The sequence below is a fragment of the Passer montanus genome, unplaced genomic scaffold, assembly GCF_014805655.1.
Source record: "Passer montanus isolate IOZ18808 unplaced genomic scaffold, ASM1480565v1 scaffold119, whole genome shotgun sequence".
Lineage (NCBI taxonomy): Eukaryota > Metazoa > Chordata > Aves > Passeriformes > Passeridae > Passer > Passer montanus.
This window is the reverse complement of record NW_024358611.1, coordinates 652,638-665,330: the sequence shown is the minus strand read 5'-3', so window position 1 is coordinate 665,330 and position 12,693 is coordinate 652,638. Positions and strand designations below refer to the sequence as shown.

General features: G+C 39.5%; 1 protein-coding gene across 3 annotated transcripts in view; it reads right to left on the bottom strand.

Annotated features, from left to right (window-relative positions):
* Nucleotides 1-12,693, bottom strand: part of MSRA (methionine sulfoxide reductase A) — a 232,445-nt gene that overhangs the window by 204,868 nt on the left and 14,884 nt on the right. The window contains exon 1 of one of the 3 annotated variants that reach the window (XM_039697621.1): nt 9,413-9,680. The exons of the other annotated variants lie outside the window; for them this stretch is intronic. The gene's annotated coding sequence lies outside the window, so the exon portion shown is untranslated. Of the gene's footprint in view, nt 1-9,412; nt 9,681-12,693 lie in introns of those variants that run through there. 3 annotated transcript variants of the gene reach the window in all.

The window sequence follows — 12,693 nt, the reverse complement described above, 5'->3', positions numbered from 1 at the left end:
TTAAATGGAAATGTCACCTCTAATAATGGGAGAGAAATGATTCATAGGCAGACTCTAACATTTTAAAATATGTTACCTACGTAATTAGAGGAGCCTGATTTTTCAAAGGAGCAGTCTCACACACCTTCCAATAAAATCAAAGCCCAAATACAGGCTGTGAAAGCCACTTTCAACATATGTGCTTCAAATATTTTGTCACAGTGCAGGAATTAAATCTGGGAAGCCCTGGAAGCCTGTTCCTTCTACCTAAGGCATGGAGCTCACAGGGTTCCAACTGCTTCAGGAATGTCTTTCTGGAATAGCTGCTGACACCAATGGCAAAATAACAGCGTGGTTTCACAATGTCTGAGCTACACAAAATATCTGTAATCATCTTTATGACCACATAAAGTTAAGCCATCCCATTAAAGGGACTGGGACTTTGGAATCTGCAACTGCTTGACCATCAGATAAAGAAGGTGACACTTCCCAGGTTGGAAGGGGAGAAGAAGGGTTTAATTTCACTTACAAAAAAACATAAAAAATTTTTTAAAGTTCAAGTTTTATGTAATTCAGACAGAAGCTGTGTGGGGACAGCAAAGTCCCACCATTCCAGTCCAACCTCAGTATAACCTGTGAGGTGCAAGTTTCAACTCAGCCAAAATATAGTTAATAATACAGAACATTTTCTCCTGGCTCTTCAAATTTATATAAAGCCAATTTTATCTGAAACTGCTAAGCACTAAGCAGTATTCATAGGTTATGAATAAAACTATTTAAAGGATAATCTAAGGGAGCCTCTCCATCAATATTAAAGCCATTGCACATTATACTGAGTTACTGGAGAAGGATATTCCTCTAACTGCTCCCAAACTGTGATTCCCAAACTAGGAATTGCAGCCTGGAATATGGGATGTACATGTGATCCATACAAAGCATTATTTTCAGGTGTATCTTTAGCTCTGCAACAAGAAGTCCTTTTCTGAGCACACACAGGAGTGAGGAAAAAATCTTTTTTATATTATTTATTTTCTCATTAAGGAGCCACGATCTGGGATTTTTTTTTTTCTTAATACAGCAAGTGGGGTTTGTTTGCAGGAAAAGGTGGGAACATTTTCGTACTGCATTGAATGTCTCAGTTCCCTCTTCTGCAATTGCAGCATCAGTGGGGGCTCTCTTTGGGGTGGAGCATCATGGAATCATGGAATGGTTTGGGGTGGAAGGGACCTGAAAGACCATCCAATCCCACCCTCTGCCATGGGCAGGGACACCTTCCACTATCCCAAGGTTGCTCCAAACCCCATCCAGCCTGGCCTTGGACACTTCCAGGGATCCAGGGACAGCCACAGCTTCTCTGGGCAACCTCCCACCCTCAGAAGGAAGAATTTCTCCATAATATCTAAGCTGGCTTCACAGCAAAGCCTCACAGCTTCCCAGGAACAGAAAGGAATATTCCATGCTACTGCCATCTCTACAGGATCCTTAAGGACAAGAACATTGAGATATGAGTGTCCCATCCAGGAATACAGAAGACCTCAGCTGGACAGAAAATGGCAGGAAAAAACTCAGGTGGCTCCAGCAGAAATCCCAAATGAAGCAAATTGTGCAGGTGCCCTTCAAGGCAGCACAAAGACCAGTGGAGGTCCTGCCTTTCAGTTCATGAATGGTTTTAGGATCCCAGGAAGTGCACTCCAAGTTTTCCATCAGGTGTTTTGACTTTTGGGCCACACAAGCCTCCCAGTCTCATCCTGAGACACACAAATGACAAATTTTATTTTCATATGCCCCTCAGAAAGGCGAGGGAAGGGTCAGCATGTCCCTCATTGCAGCATTAAAGAAAAGCCAGCCTGAAGCTCAAAGGCACTTTTTAAATCTAATCACTGCTGTCACTACCTAAATCTATAAACTTTTTACACATAAAAATGAGTTATAAAAGAAAAACAGTGAATTTGAGGCAACATGAGAAACATGAATTTTTGTAGCTCCCACCACAGGCTTTTAAGGAAATGCTTCACTACAGGGTGGGCAGACAAGGACTTTACACATTTCCTTGGTTTATTTTTAACTATTATAAATTAAATTGAAATTATTTGCTAGTAAATAGTTACAGAATTTTTGGTCTAAATTTCACCCAGAAACTCAAACTGAAGCAGGTGTACAAACTGAGTTGAACACCAAAATATCTGGAAAATTTATCAGAAAAACAAAAAAAATCTTTAAACAAACTTTATGATACCTGATTATAATGCAAAAATGTAAATGGTTTAATTATCTCAAAGAAGCACATGAGCAAAAAGTATTTTACCACCATATATATATATATACATATATATATACACATACATATACATATATACATATATACATATACATATAGTATAGATGCAAACATACCCCTCTCATCTTTAAATAAAATCTTCTTTGTGAAAGATTAGGTTTAATAAAACACATCAGTAAGCTAAGAATAATTTTTAAAAATACACATAAGGACATTGCAGTTATCTAAAAACAAAGGAAAAGAAAAATTTCTTGAACATAAAGAAAAATCCAAATATGCTAAAAAAATCCAAGCAAATAGAGGGTGCAAATAGCTTTAACTGACATGCAGCTGTAATACAATAGGATTACTGACTCTTAATATGCTGTCCAAAATTAAATTAATTTAATTGGCTTTGTTCCCTCATTCCCCAGGAACACAGGACAAAGATAAAACTCTCTTTCCCTGCCAGCACAGGAGGTTGATAATTTACTACAAAGCACGGAGGGCAAGGAAAATCAATGCTGCAGAGTAAAAGAACTCTGCATAACCAACAGATTTCTGTTCCAAATAGCAAAAGAAAAGTGACCATGAAAACTTGTCTGGAATCACTTCTTGGCAAGACTTCACCTAAAAGAATTTTTCTCATTCCCCCTTTATTTACTTTGTTTCCTTCCTCCTACTTCTGTAATTTTTTGCATTTTTCTCACTATCTCATTATGTTAATTTTTTTTTTTTCATTTTCAAACTACCTTTGGCTGCTGAATTCCCAAAAGATTTGTTTCAATGAGCTCCTTGCAAAGGAAGCCACAAAGCAAATCCAAGCTTGGCCACTCCACAGAGCTGTGCCCTTTCACAATGAGACACAGTCAGGAATGTTTTCCAATAATATCAGGCTTAATTCCTGCGAGTGGGATTGTGCCTGATCCCAGAGGATGGAACAGGTGAGAGGAAAAACCACAGGCAAAATTCTCCACATTTCACAGACAGCTCAAAGGTGAAGTCTGCAGTCAGGTGCACTGAGATTCTCTGTGATAATGACAATTCTGAGGACATTTGTCATCCAAGGGACACACAAGTTTCATGTAAAAAAAGGACAACAGAGCACAGAAAACACTTCCTTCTTTAAAAATAAAAAAGCAGAGTAAGAAAAATCCTAAAAGTTCACAAAAAGTGATTAGAGTATTATGAACTTGGTGGCACTACAAGGACATAAAATCCAGAGATGCCGTTGGTTGGAACAGGTGGGTGCAGGATTTGAAAAAATCCTACAATGGTTTGGGTCAGGAGGGACCTGAAAGTCCCATCCCCTGCCATGGGCAGGGACACCTTCCACTATCTCAGGCTGCTCCAAACCCATCCAGTCTGGCCTTGGGCACTTCCAGGGATCCAGGGGCAGCCACAGCTTCTCTGGGGCACCCTCTGCCAGGGTCTCACCACCTTCACAGCCAGGAATTCCTTCCCAATATCCCATCCATCCCTGCCCTCTGGCAGTGGGAAGCCATTCCCTGTGTCCTGTCCCTCCATCCCTTGTCCCAAGTCCCTCTACAGCTCTCCTGGAGCTCCTTTAGGCTCTGGAAGGGGCTCTGAGCTCTCCCTGGATCCTTCTCTTCTCCAGGTGAACACCCCCAGCTCTCCCAAGCTGGCTCCAGAGCAGAGGAGCTCCAGCCCCTGGAACATCTTTGTCCCCTTGTCTCAAACCTTTCAAACATGTCTGTGTCTTTTTATGCTGCTTTTAGGAGAAAATTATTTAGGGGATTCTGTGTTTTACTGGGAACTACTCCACCTGCAGCTCCAATGGCTTGGAATTAGATCATGACCAAATCTGCCCAGCTCTGGCTCTGACTCTGAGGGAGAACAGGAGTAATGAGTCCCACACATCCACACTGCAGATCCTGATCCTGGCCCAATTCTGTCTTGAGAGTCTGAAGAGACCATTTCAAGATAATATCTTATGTAGTAACAGCTAAGACCACAAGAAAATGAATTTACAAGTTGTTAATTGAGCATCCATAAAAATATTCTCCCTTTTCATCAAGACACATTGGGCAAACTGCATCACTCTCAAAATTGTTGTCTAAAAAGTTATAAAGGTTGGTGAGAACTGGCAATAGTTGGGCCTTTACATTAGCATAAACACATCAAATATTCATTACAGCCGAGCACTCATTATGTCAGCAGCTGAATTAAATAACAAGAATAATGTTTCCTAACTATAAAAATAAGTGCCACAACAGTCTACTGCACCAGAGCAATTTTCAAGAGGAGACAGTAAGACAGTGTTGCAGGAACCACATTGTTCTCTCAGCTAAAACTGCTTCATTCACTACAAATATATTGGCTTTTAACAGTTCCTTTTCAGATGAATTTCTACCAAAGAGAAAGAATTATGTTCTACAGCATGTATCCATATGAAAGGAAAAGCATTATACTGGGACAATGGGGTTTATTGAAACAGCAGAATGTATCTTAAATGCAAAATTATACCAACACTATGAGTTTACCAGTTTAATCATAGCTTTAAAAAAAATAAATACAGCAGACATTACAAAAACTCATTTATATGAAGTTTTTACGCTGGGTGCACAAAAACAGAAAAGTAGAGCCAGAATTGTAACGGCAGCAGAACAAAACATCTCAAGACCTTGAAATGCATCAGAACTGGGAATGACAAATGGAAAGATGTATAAAATACAAATATAAAGTTCACAGATGTAAAAAAAAGGTAGGTAATAAAGCCATTAGGACAAGGAGGAATGGCTTTAAACCAAAAAAGGGTGGATTTAGATTAAATAGAGGGAAGGAATTGCTTCCTGTGAGGGTGGTGAGGCCCTGGCACAGGGTGTCCAGAGAAGCTGTGGCTGCCCCTGGATCCCTGGAAGTGTCCAAGGCCAGGCTGGATGGGGCTTGGAGCAGCCTGGGACAGTGGAAGGTGTCCCTGCCCATGGCAGGGGTGGCACTGAATGAGATTTAAGATCCTTTTTAACCCAAAGGATCCCTCACTCCATGATTCCATCATGTCAATGAAAGCAATAAGCCTTAACTAAGTAAAGAAGAGATCCTCTCTTTCCCTGAAGTCCTTCCTGCCTTCCCACCTTTCCTTTTCAGAAAGAAAATGGACAATGAACAAACAATTCACAGCCAAGGACAGACCAACACAACTCGCTCCAGCTGGGAACAGATTATAATGGAAACTCATGGGCAGGCTGGTCTTAGAAATGGGAAAACTGCCAAAAACAAGAGGTTACAAACGCCCTGGAGAAGATTTTATCAGTGGATACCACCTACAATTCAGTGCAAAACTTCCCAGCCTACCATGTTCAACCACTTCTACCAATACAGGTCAAAATAAATTGAGATTTTCTGAGTATGCTCCTCCTGAACCTACACATTTTCTCACAGTCTGTCCTCTCCACAGTCTCTGCAGGTGCTTTAATCTGGGATGGAATTTTTATAACCAAAATCACTGCCTGTGGAAAACGAATATTTGAATCATCTTAATGAACACTGTAGTGTCTGTAGAGTTCTTAGTTTTTACTTGCTGTGTATTAGATGAACAAGAAACAGAATTTATTCCAATTCTTATCTGTAGGACTGGAAAAGACACAGCTGTGGGGCTTCCAAAACAAAACCACACAGAATTCTTTCATGGAGCAAAGCACTTTCACTCTGTGTCTACACTCTTACACTGCACACTTGGTGCTGTGCTGAGGTGTAAAAGGGACAAAGGGTTGCATGGAAAAATCAATACAATGGAAACCTCTGAGTGCTGAAATCCAAAGTCTGCATTTGGAGAACGAGGACTAAACCCTTGTTATGTGTCAGGAAGAAACAAAGAACTCTTATGTGCATAATCCAAGAAGATGGTCAAAGAATTTTTCCACTTCAATGCAATTCAGCAGAGATAAAAAACAATGGGTTTTTTTAATGCTTCTTCTCTTATTCTTTTAATATTTTTATGGAAGATCTTTTCATTGTATTTTAGTGAACTCAACCAAACCATTTCAGTTTCCTCTGGCATTCAGTAAAAGTGTTGTGTCCGTATGAGGGAGACACTTTTCTTGGGATCTGACTAATTCCTAAACTGTGGATCTGAAAGCGTCTGAACCATCAGTCATGGACCAGGGAGGTGCTGGATGTCCCATCCCTGGAAGGGTCCAAGGCCAGGCTGGAGGGGACTTGGAGCAACCTGGGATAGTGGAAGGTGTCCCTGCTCAAGATCAGGGATTGGATATTCCCTGATTTCTGTCCTATTAATCTGTTGATTAAAAAGATAAGAGCATACAGAGCAAACCGTGCTGCCAACACTGTGCATTTCCTGTCTTAAAACCCCAAAATTTGATAGTACAGAGGTTGTAACTTCAGATAAACCAGAATTTGACACAGGCTGAAGAGGTCAGCAGCAAACAGGAGAAAAGATGACACCAAGACTCTGCTTGATCCTGGCTAACTTAACAAAAATAGGTGATTAAACAAATGTAAAGGAAAGACAATAATGGGAATTTTTTGCATGACCTATAATTTATCCCTAAAAACTTTTTCAATTCCATCGCATCCAGTAAATATGGAAAAACTGCTGTATTGACTCAGAGAACAGATGTACACTGATCATAACTAATTTATAAAGAAAAATGGGAAAAATGTGGATGTCCATAATTATTAACAGTACAAGCTTCTATTAATTCTAAAACAATTTCATTAAGAAAATTATCAGAATCGGTCAGATCCTAAACAAGCGTGAGCTATTCCTCATCTATAAATATATGGCAATATAACTTAAAAATACCACAAATCAATATTTTTATATTTTCACCATTTTTTCTTCTCTTTTCTAATTATTTATGGTCAATAAAGAGAGTGGCTCAAAGGACTGATGGGACAACCTCACTAACAACCTCCTAAAGGTGTTTATTCCTCCATAATGACTACAAGAGTTACTCAACTCACTTAAATGATATTTTAAGAGTTACAGGGGATGAAATAATATTGACTTTGCTCAAATTTTTTGTGTCATGGATAAATACTGTGGCTTCTATGGGATAAAGAAGTGGAATTCCACCCAAGTCAATCCCAGTGTGCCAAGAGAATGGTGAACTACAAAATAAGCAATTATTTTGGATTAATGGTAAAGAATAAATGGTAAATGGAAGTAACCTTAAAAAATATACATCAAACATAACTTTTTAAAAATCTTTTTAAAAAATATTGTTATAGATGCTGAGGACACCTCAGCACATGGAGTTCTACCATATGCAGAATCTCAAGATAATTTCCCATGGAATGCAAAATAAGACCCAAAACCTCTATAAACTGCTTTTTAACATTTGTATTATTGTCCTACAAGCATATTTAGGGAGAATCCACAGTCATACTGAGAACTACTCATCTCTTCCTTGCCCAATAACCACAGGGGTTCAGAGTAAGCGTTGATTTTTAAAATGCTTTGATATACCAATATAAAAGGCACAAACTAAGCCCATTCCAGGCCCATTTTGATCTCAAACTACTTTGACACTAATTAAAACAGCAGAGTAAGCCTTGGTTTATGTCCTATTAATCAGCACAAGTCAAATCAGACATTGGTCCATCACATTATTCACATGATGCTCTAATGTGAAATATTATCTGTGGTTCAATAACAAAAATAAAGTTAAATCCCAACCACCAACCCTCACTTCCACACTGAAATATGCCACGTTAAGAAACTGTACAATGCAATATAAAACACATATTAATGATTCATGAAGAATTAAACACAAATTGTTAATTTATGAAGTTATTAAACCTATCCAATAATTAAGGATCATAGATGAATGGTGGAAATGAATAATCAGATTAAAGTATCCAGAAAAGTCCAGCTGATAAAGAAAATACATAAATACAATAAACCATGTCAAATTACACCAGAAATTCCATTTGTATGCAATCAAACCAATGTTCAGGTTCCAACCATTTAAACCTTGCAATTCCAATTTCATTTTTAAATTGCCAAGTTGGGATATTTTCCAAAAAAATTAGCACTTAGATGAACTTTCAAAATCAAAGAGTTCAGCAGGAAGAAAAATATTCTATTATGCAGGCCAAAGAAATGTGCAGTGGTGTGTATCTCATTTAGGAGCCCAAAATGTACTGATGAGATATTTCAGAGATAAACAGTGTTTCCAACATTGTAGGAACTGCTTCAAAATAACTTCAGTGTCCACAGATGTTGAAATATTTGTACAAATATTTTTCTTTATAAATGCACTGCAAGCACCCACATGTTGATCATGTTTAAAACCTGAATTTATGAAATTATGTAGGTACTTGGGAGAGAAATGTGGTTATTTTAATGTATCACCTAGAAATGTAATGGTCATTTTAATATCTCCCTTAGAGGCAGCGCCATAAATGTTTTCTGTTGTTTTCTGAATTTTAATAGGTGCACCCAGTAAAGATTTAGTTAGGAATGCCACAATTAAAGAAAACAGCAAATGCTTTGAGACTGCAAAGGATTTCTAAGAAATAATGGGAATTCCTTCCAGAATTCCCCACCGACAGACAAACTTAGGGCACTGTTGTGAGGCAAACTCAGCCCAGCACATCCCCGTGTCCCCAGGCACATCCCATGGCAATGCCTGCGCAGGAACAACAGACAAGAACCACACAGAGAGCAGAACTCAACTCCTCCAAACACTCCCCTTCCACCCAGGATCCATGTGAAATCCCCCACGGCATACCTATTCCCACACTGGGCTGCTGAGGATATCTTTTAAGGATTTAGAAAGATAGAATAATAGATTTTTTTCTTCAAAACTCCCTAAGAAACACTGTCAAAATGTTTCAGTGAACCAAATATTAATCACAACAGCATCTTACCCACTATTTAACTACAGCATCTTTCAAAAGGCTCACTGAGGTAGTAAAAAATCAGACTGATCTTGCTAAGAAACCAATTTAATGTAACATTAAGTAACCTAAGTTTCTGACATCATCAAAAAGACCAGTTAATTTTAGCAGTCTCATAATCCAAAAGCCACAGTTAAAACACAAACACATTCTTATTAAAACCCTTTCCATTAATGTTGTTTCTTCCCTTCAGCAGGGAAGAATGAGGGAAATGTACGTGTGCAGCATGCCAGGAATTGCACATCTCAGGCTGAACAATCCAGTTTTTAAGGATAGGGTAATACTTACTCCAAGCGAAGCCGATCCATAAAAATCTACGGTTTACAGTTACTCCCTGAAATAATAATGCTGATTGTCACAGCAGCAGGAGGATAATCCCAGCACATCCAGGCCTAATAGGCAGTGTGATCACATTTGCTCCCAGGAAATCAGAAGGCAGGTACCTCTCTGCCTGAAAAACCAGGCACCTTTGGAGAAAACAATGGACTTTTAGGTCCTTCATTTTATTGAAATCGTAAAGCGTCCACGCTTCAGCCGGCACTGATTTTTTTAGTCCATTTTCTTTTAATTCCTGAGAAAAGAGCAGATTTTTTTCACTGTTTGCAGCAAACAGGTCCTGTAACTACAAACTGAAGTTTCCGTATCCAGTGCCATCAACTGTGTCATCTTCAAACATTCCTCACTTGGCAGCAGCCGATATTTTTCCATCTCTTGTTGCTTCTAAAAGTAGAAAATTCGGCGATTTCAGAGGCTCTCTAGGAAGATGCACTGAAGGGAATGTTTGAGAGCTAGAAGCACAATAACCATGCTCTGATTTTACCCTTCAGGCACAGCCTGGGTGTCTTCAGCGTGTCCTGCTGGGTCTTCAGGTTTGTCCCTAAAGGCTGGGACATGGAGCCAGGACAGCACCAAGCAGCAAAAACAAACGTTGTGGCTTTAAGAACATACTCACTTTTCTATTGAAGTCACAACTTTCTCTCTACTCTTACTTCACTGCTGGGTCAGATGAAATCTTTAAGGAGGTTCCACTAAAAGTTCGTTTCTGTCGAGAGAAACGCTGGAATTTCCGTTCCGAACGTATTCCGAAGGAGGTCAGGTTCGGTTTTAAAGCATGTTTGTGTCGATGAAAAGTTTTTGTTTTGCTGCAAAAAATGAAAATTCTCCCTTTTATTTACACATTCCCTCTGTAATCTTCCAAGTTACTCGGCTCCCTTACAGTTTAATCAGACATAGGGAACAAAAACAAAAAAAAAATTCACCAAATATCGTATTTCCCATATGTACAAACTGACATTGTGGAGGCTCCATTAAAAGCTTTTATTTCTCTGCTCACTGCTAACTGGACGTCATTTAATGTCACCACCACTTCCCAAGAGCCCAAGAGACTTAAAAAGCGACGGAAGTTTGAAAACCAAAAAAAAAAGTTGTGAGTTTTTCTGTACCCCAGGACGGTTTTCTTTCGCGAAGCTCAAGCCGAGACAGCAGACAAAAGAAGCTGATTTGACTGAGCCGTGCCAAGTCTTGCCTTTTTTTCTTCCCTCGCCTCGCTCGCTCTCTCGCTCTCTCGCTCGCTCGCTCCCAGCATGGCAACCTTCCCGAGCAGTCTTGGCGGAGCTCCAGCCTGTGCCAGCCTGTCTGAATCCTTGTTTTCCAAAAAGATGCTCTTTGCGAATCAATTAATAGATTTCCAAACAGGAAACTGTGGGTCAGTAACCAAATCTTGGCACCAACAGCCACTGCTCCTGCCAAATCGGCTTTATAGATTTCATGGTTCCCTACCTTTTACAATGGATGCAACGTTTGTGCTCCCGGATCGTGGAGCACTGGAAGCCATTCCCTGTTCTCGCAGGGATAAGAAATCTGCTCGCTAAAAATGTCCGCATGCGACACATGAACAACCTGCAGTAAATCAAGACTCTTTGGAAGGCGGGCGTATGTGTAATTTTAATAAGCACCAAATACTCCTTAAAATAATGTGTTTTCATTCTCTCCTCCCCAGAATCATGGGAAGGTGCCAGGAGCAGGAGATGTATGGATTTGAATTAAGATCACGCTCAGAAGTCACGCACATTTTAACTTTATCTGAACTCCAGCTTGAAAACAACCAGTCTTCTCGATTCCACCATTATTAAAAATCAAGCTGAAAATTAATAAGAAATTGGATCCCAGCTCACACACAAAAAATCTCCCCACATCCATAGAGCCAATGATGTCATCTGTTAATTCAACAGCTCAAGTTCTTGTGGCACTCAGAGCAGAAATGGCTCAGCATTAACAGTCAACTCTGGTGGGAAATTTTCTGATGTGTTGCAAGACTTAAAGGATAGAAAATTACATTTGGAACTTCATTCAAGATATTTTAAATGACAAGAATTCATGTGAGGAAAATTACAGGAATAAACTTTCTTTTATCTTCAAGCTATTTGCCAAGGCAAAATGCCAACTTTTTAAAATACATGCATTACATTAATGAGCTAAATAGAATATTCTGAGGGGAAAAACCCTCCTGAAGTTTTTAATTTTCTAAGTTTATTCAACAGAGAGTCTCAGAAGTTCACAGGATCATAGAATAGTTTGGGTAGAAAGGGACACTAAAGACCATCCCTGCCCTGGGCAGGGACACCTTCCACTGTCCTTGGTCGCTCCAAACCCTGTCCAACCTGGTCTTGGACACTTCCAGGGATCCAGGGGCAGTCACAGCTTCTCTGGGCAACCTGTGCCAGGTCCTCACCACCCTCCTTCCCCCAGTATCCAAGGAAATCCCTCTCTCCTTCCAAAGGTTCTGTTCTGTCAGAGATTGGATGACCTTATATAATGATATAATGTCATTTAAAAAAAAAAAAAAACAACTAACAGGTTCATTCTCTGCCCTTCAGACCTCAGACATCCACACAAGGTTCCCCTTGTGTGACTGTAACAGACCCATCCATGTTTCTCCCAGTAGCCTCCCAACTCCAGAAGAAACACCATTACCTTCAAAATCACATTTTTGCCTCAAAATATTGCACACTTTCATTTCCATTTGCACCTTGCATCCTCATGACAGGGCCAACTTGGGAAAAAAAAAACAAACCAACTATGTATAATCTCTCTATTTCTTTTCTTTGTACCCTTGACAGCAGATTCTAATGTGTCACTTTGCATTTATTGAAAGACCATCAGGCATCAACATGGGAACAAAAAGATCTCATGGAAATTATTGGCTGTGGAATTAACTCTGAAAAGGTACACCACTGCAGCAGTCGCTATTAAATGCTCAGCTTTTAATTAGTTTTCCTTCCAAAAATGTATGTATTGACAAGAGGGGACTTCAGCAATACTAAAAATATACATAAAATTCCAATAGAGATGAACTACCTTAACTATTTCTTCATTACTCTTAGTAAAAGTTAAGGCAGTAAAAACAAATATATTCTTGAGCAGCCGAATGTTTTCCTGAAAAGAGTTTGCTAACAGGATGAAGAGCCTTATTTTATCCCTCAGAATACTGCTTCGGAGGCAGTGGACCCAGCAAGGGTGGATCTCATGTGCAGGAACAAGTCCACTCTTCCTGCCCTAAGCCTTTTTCC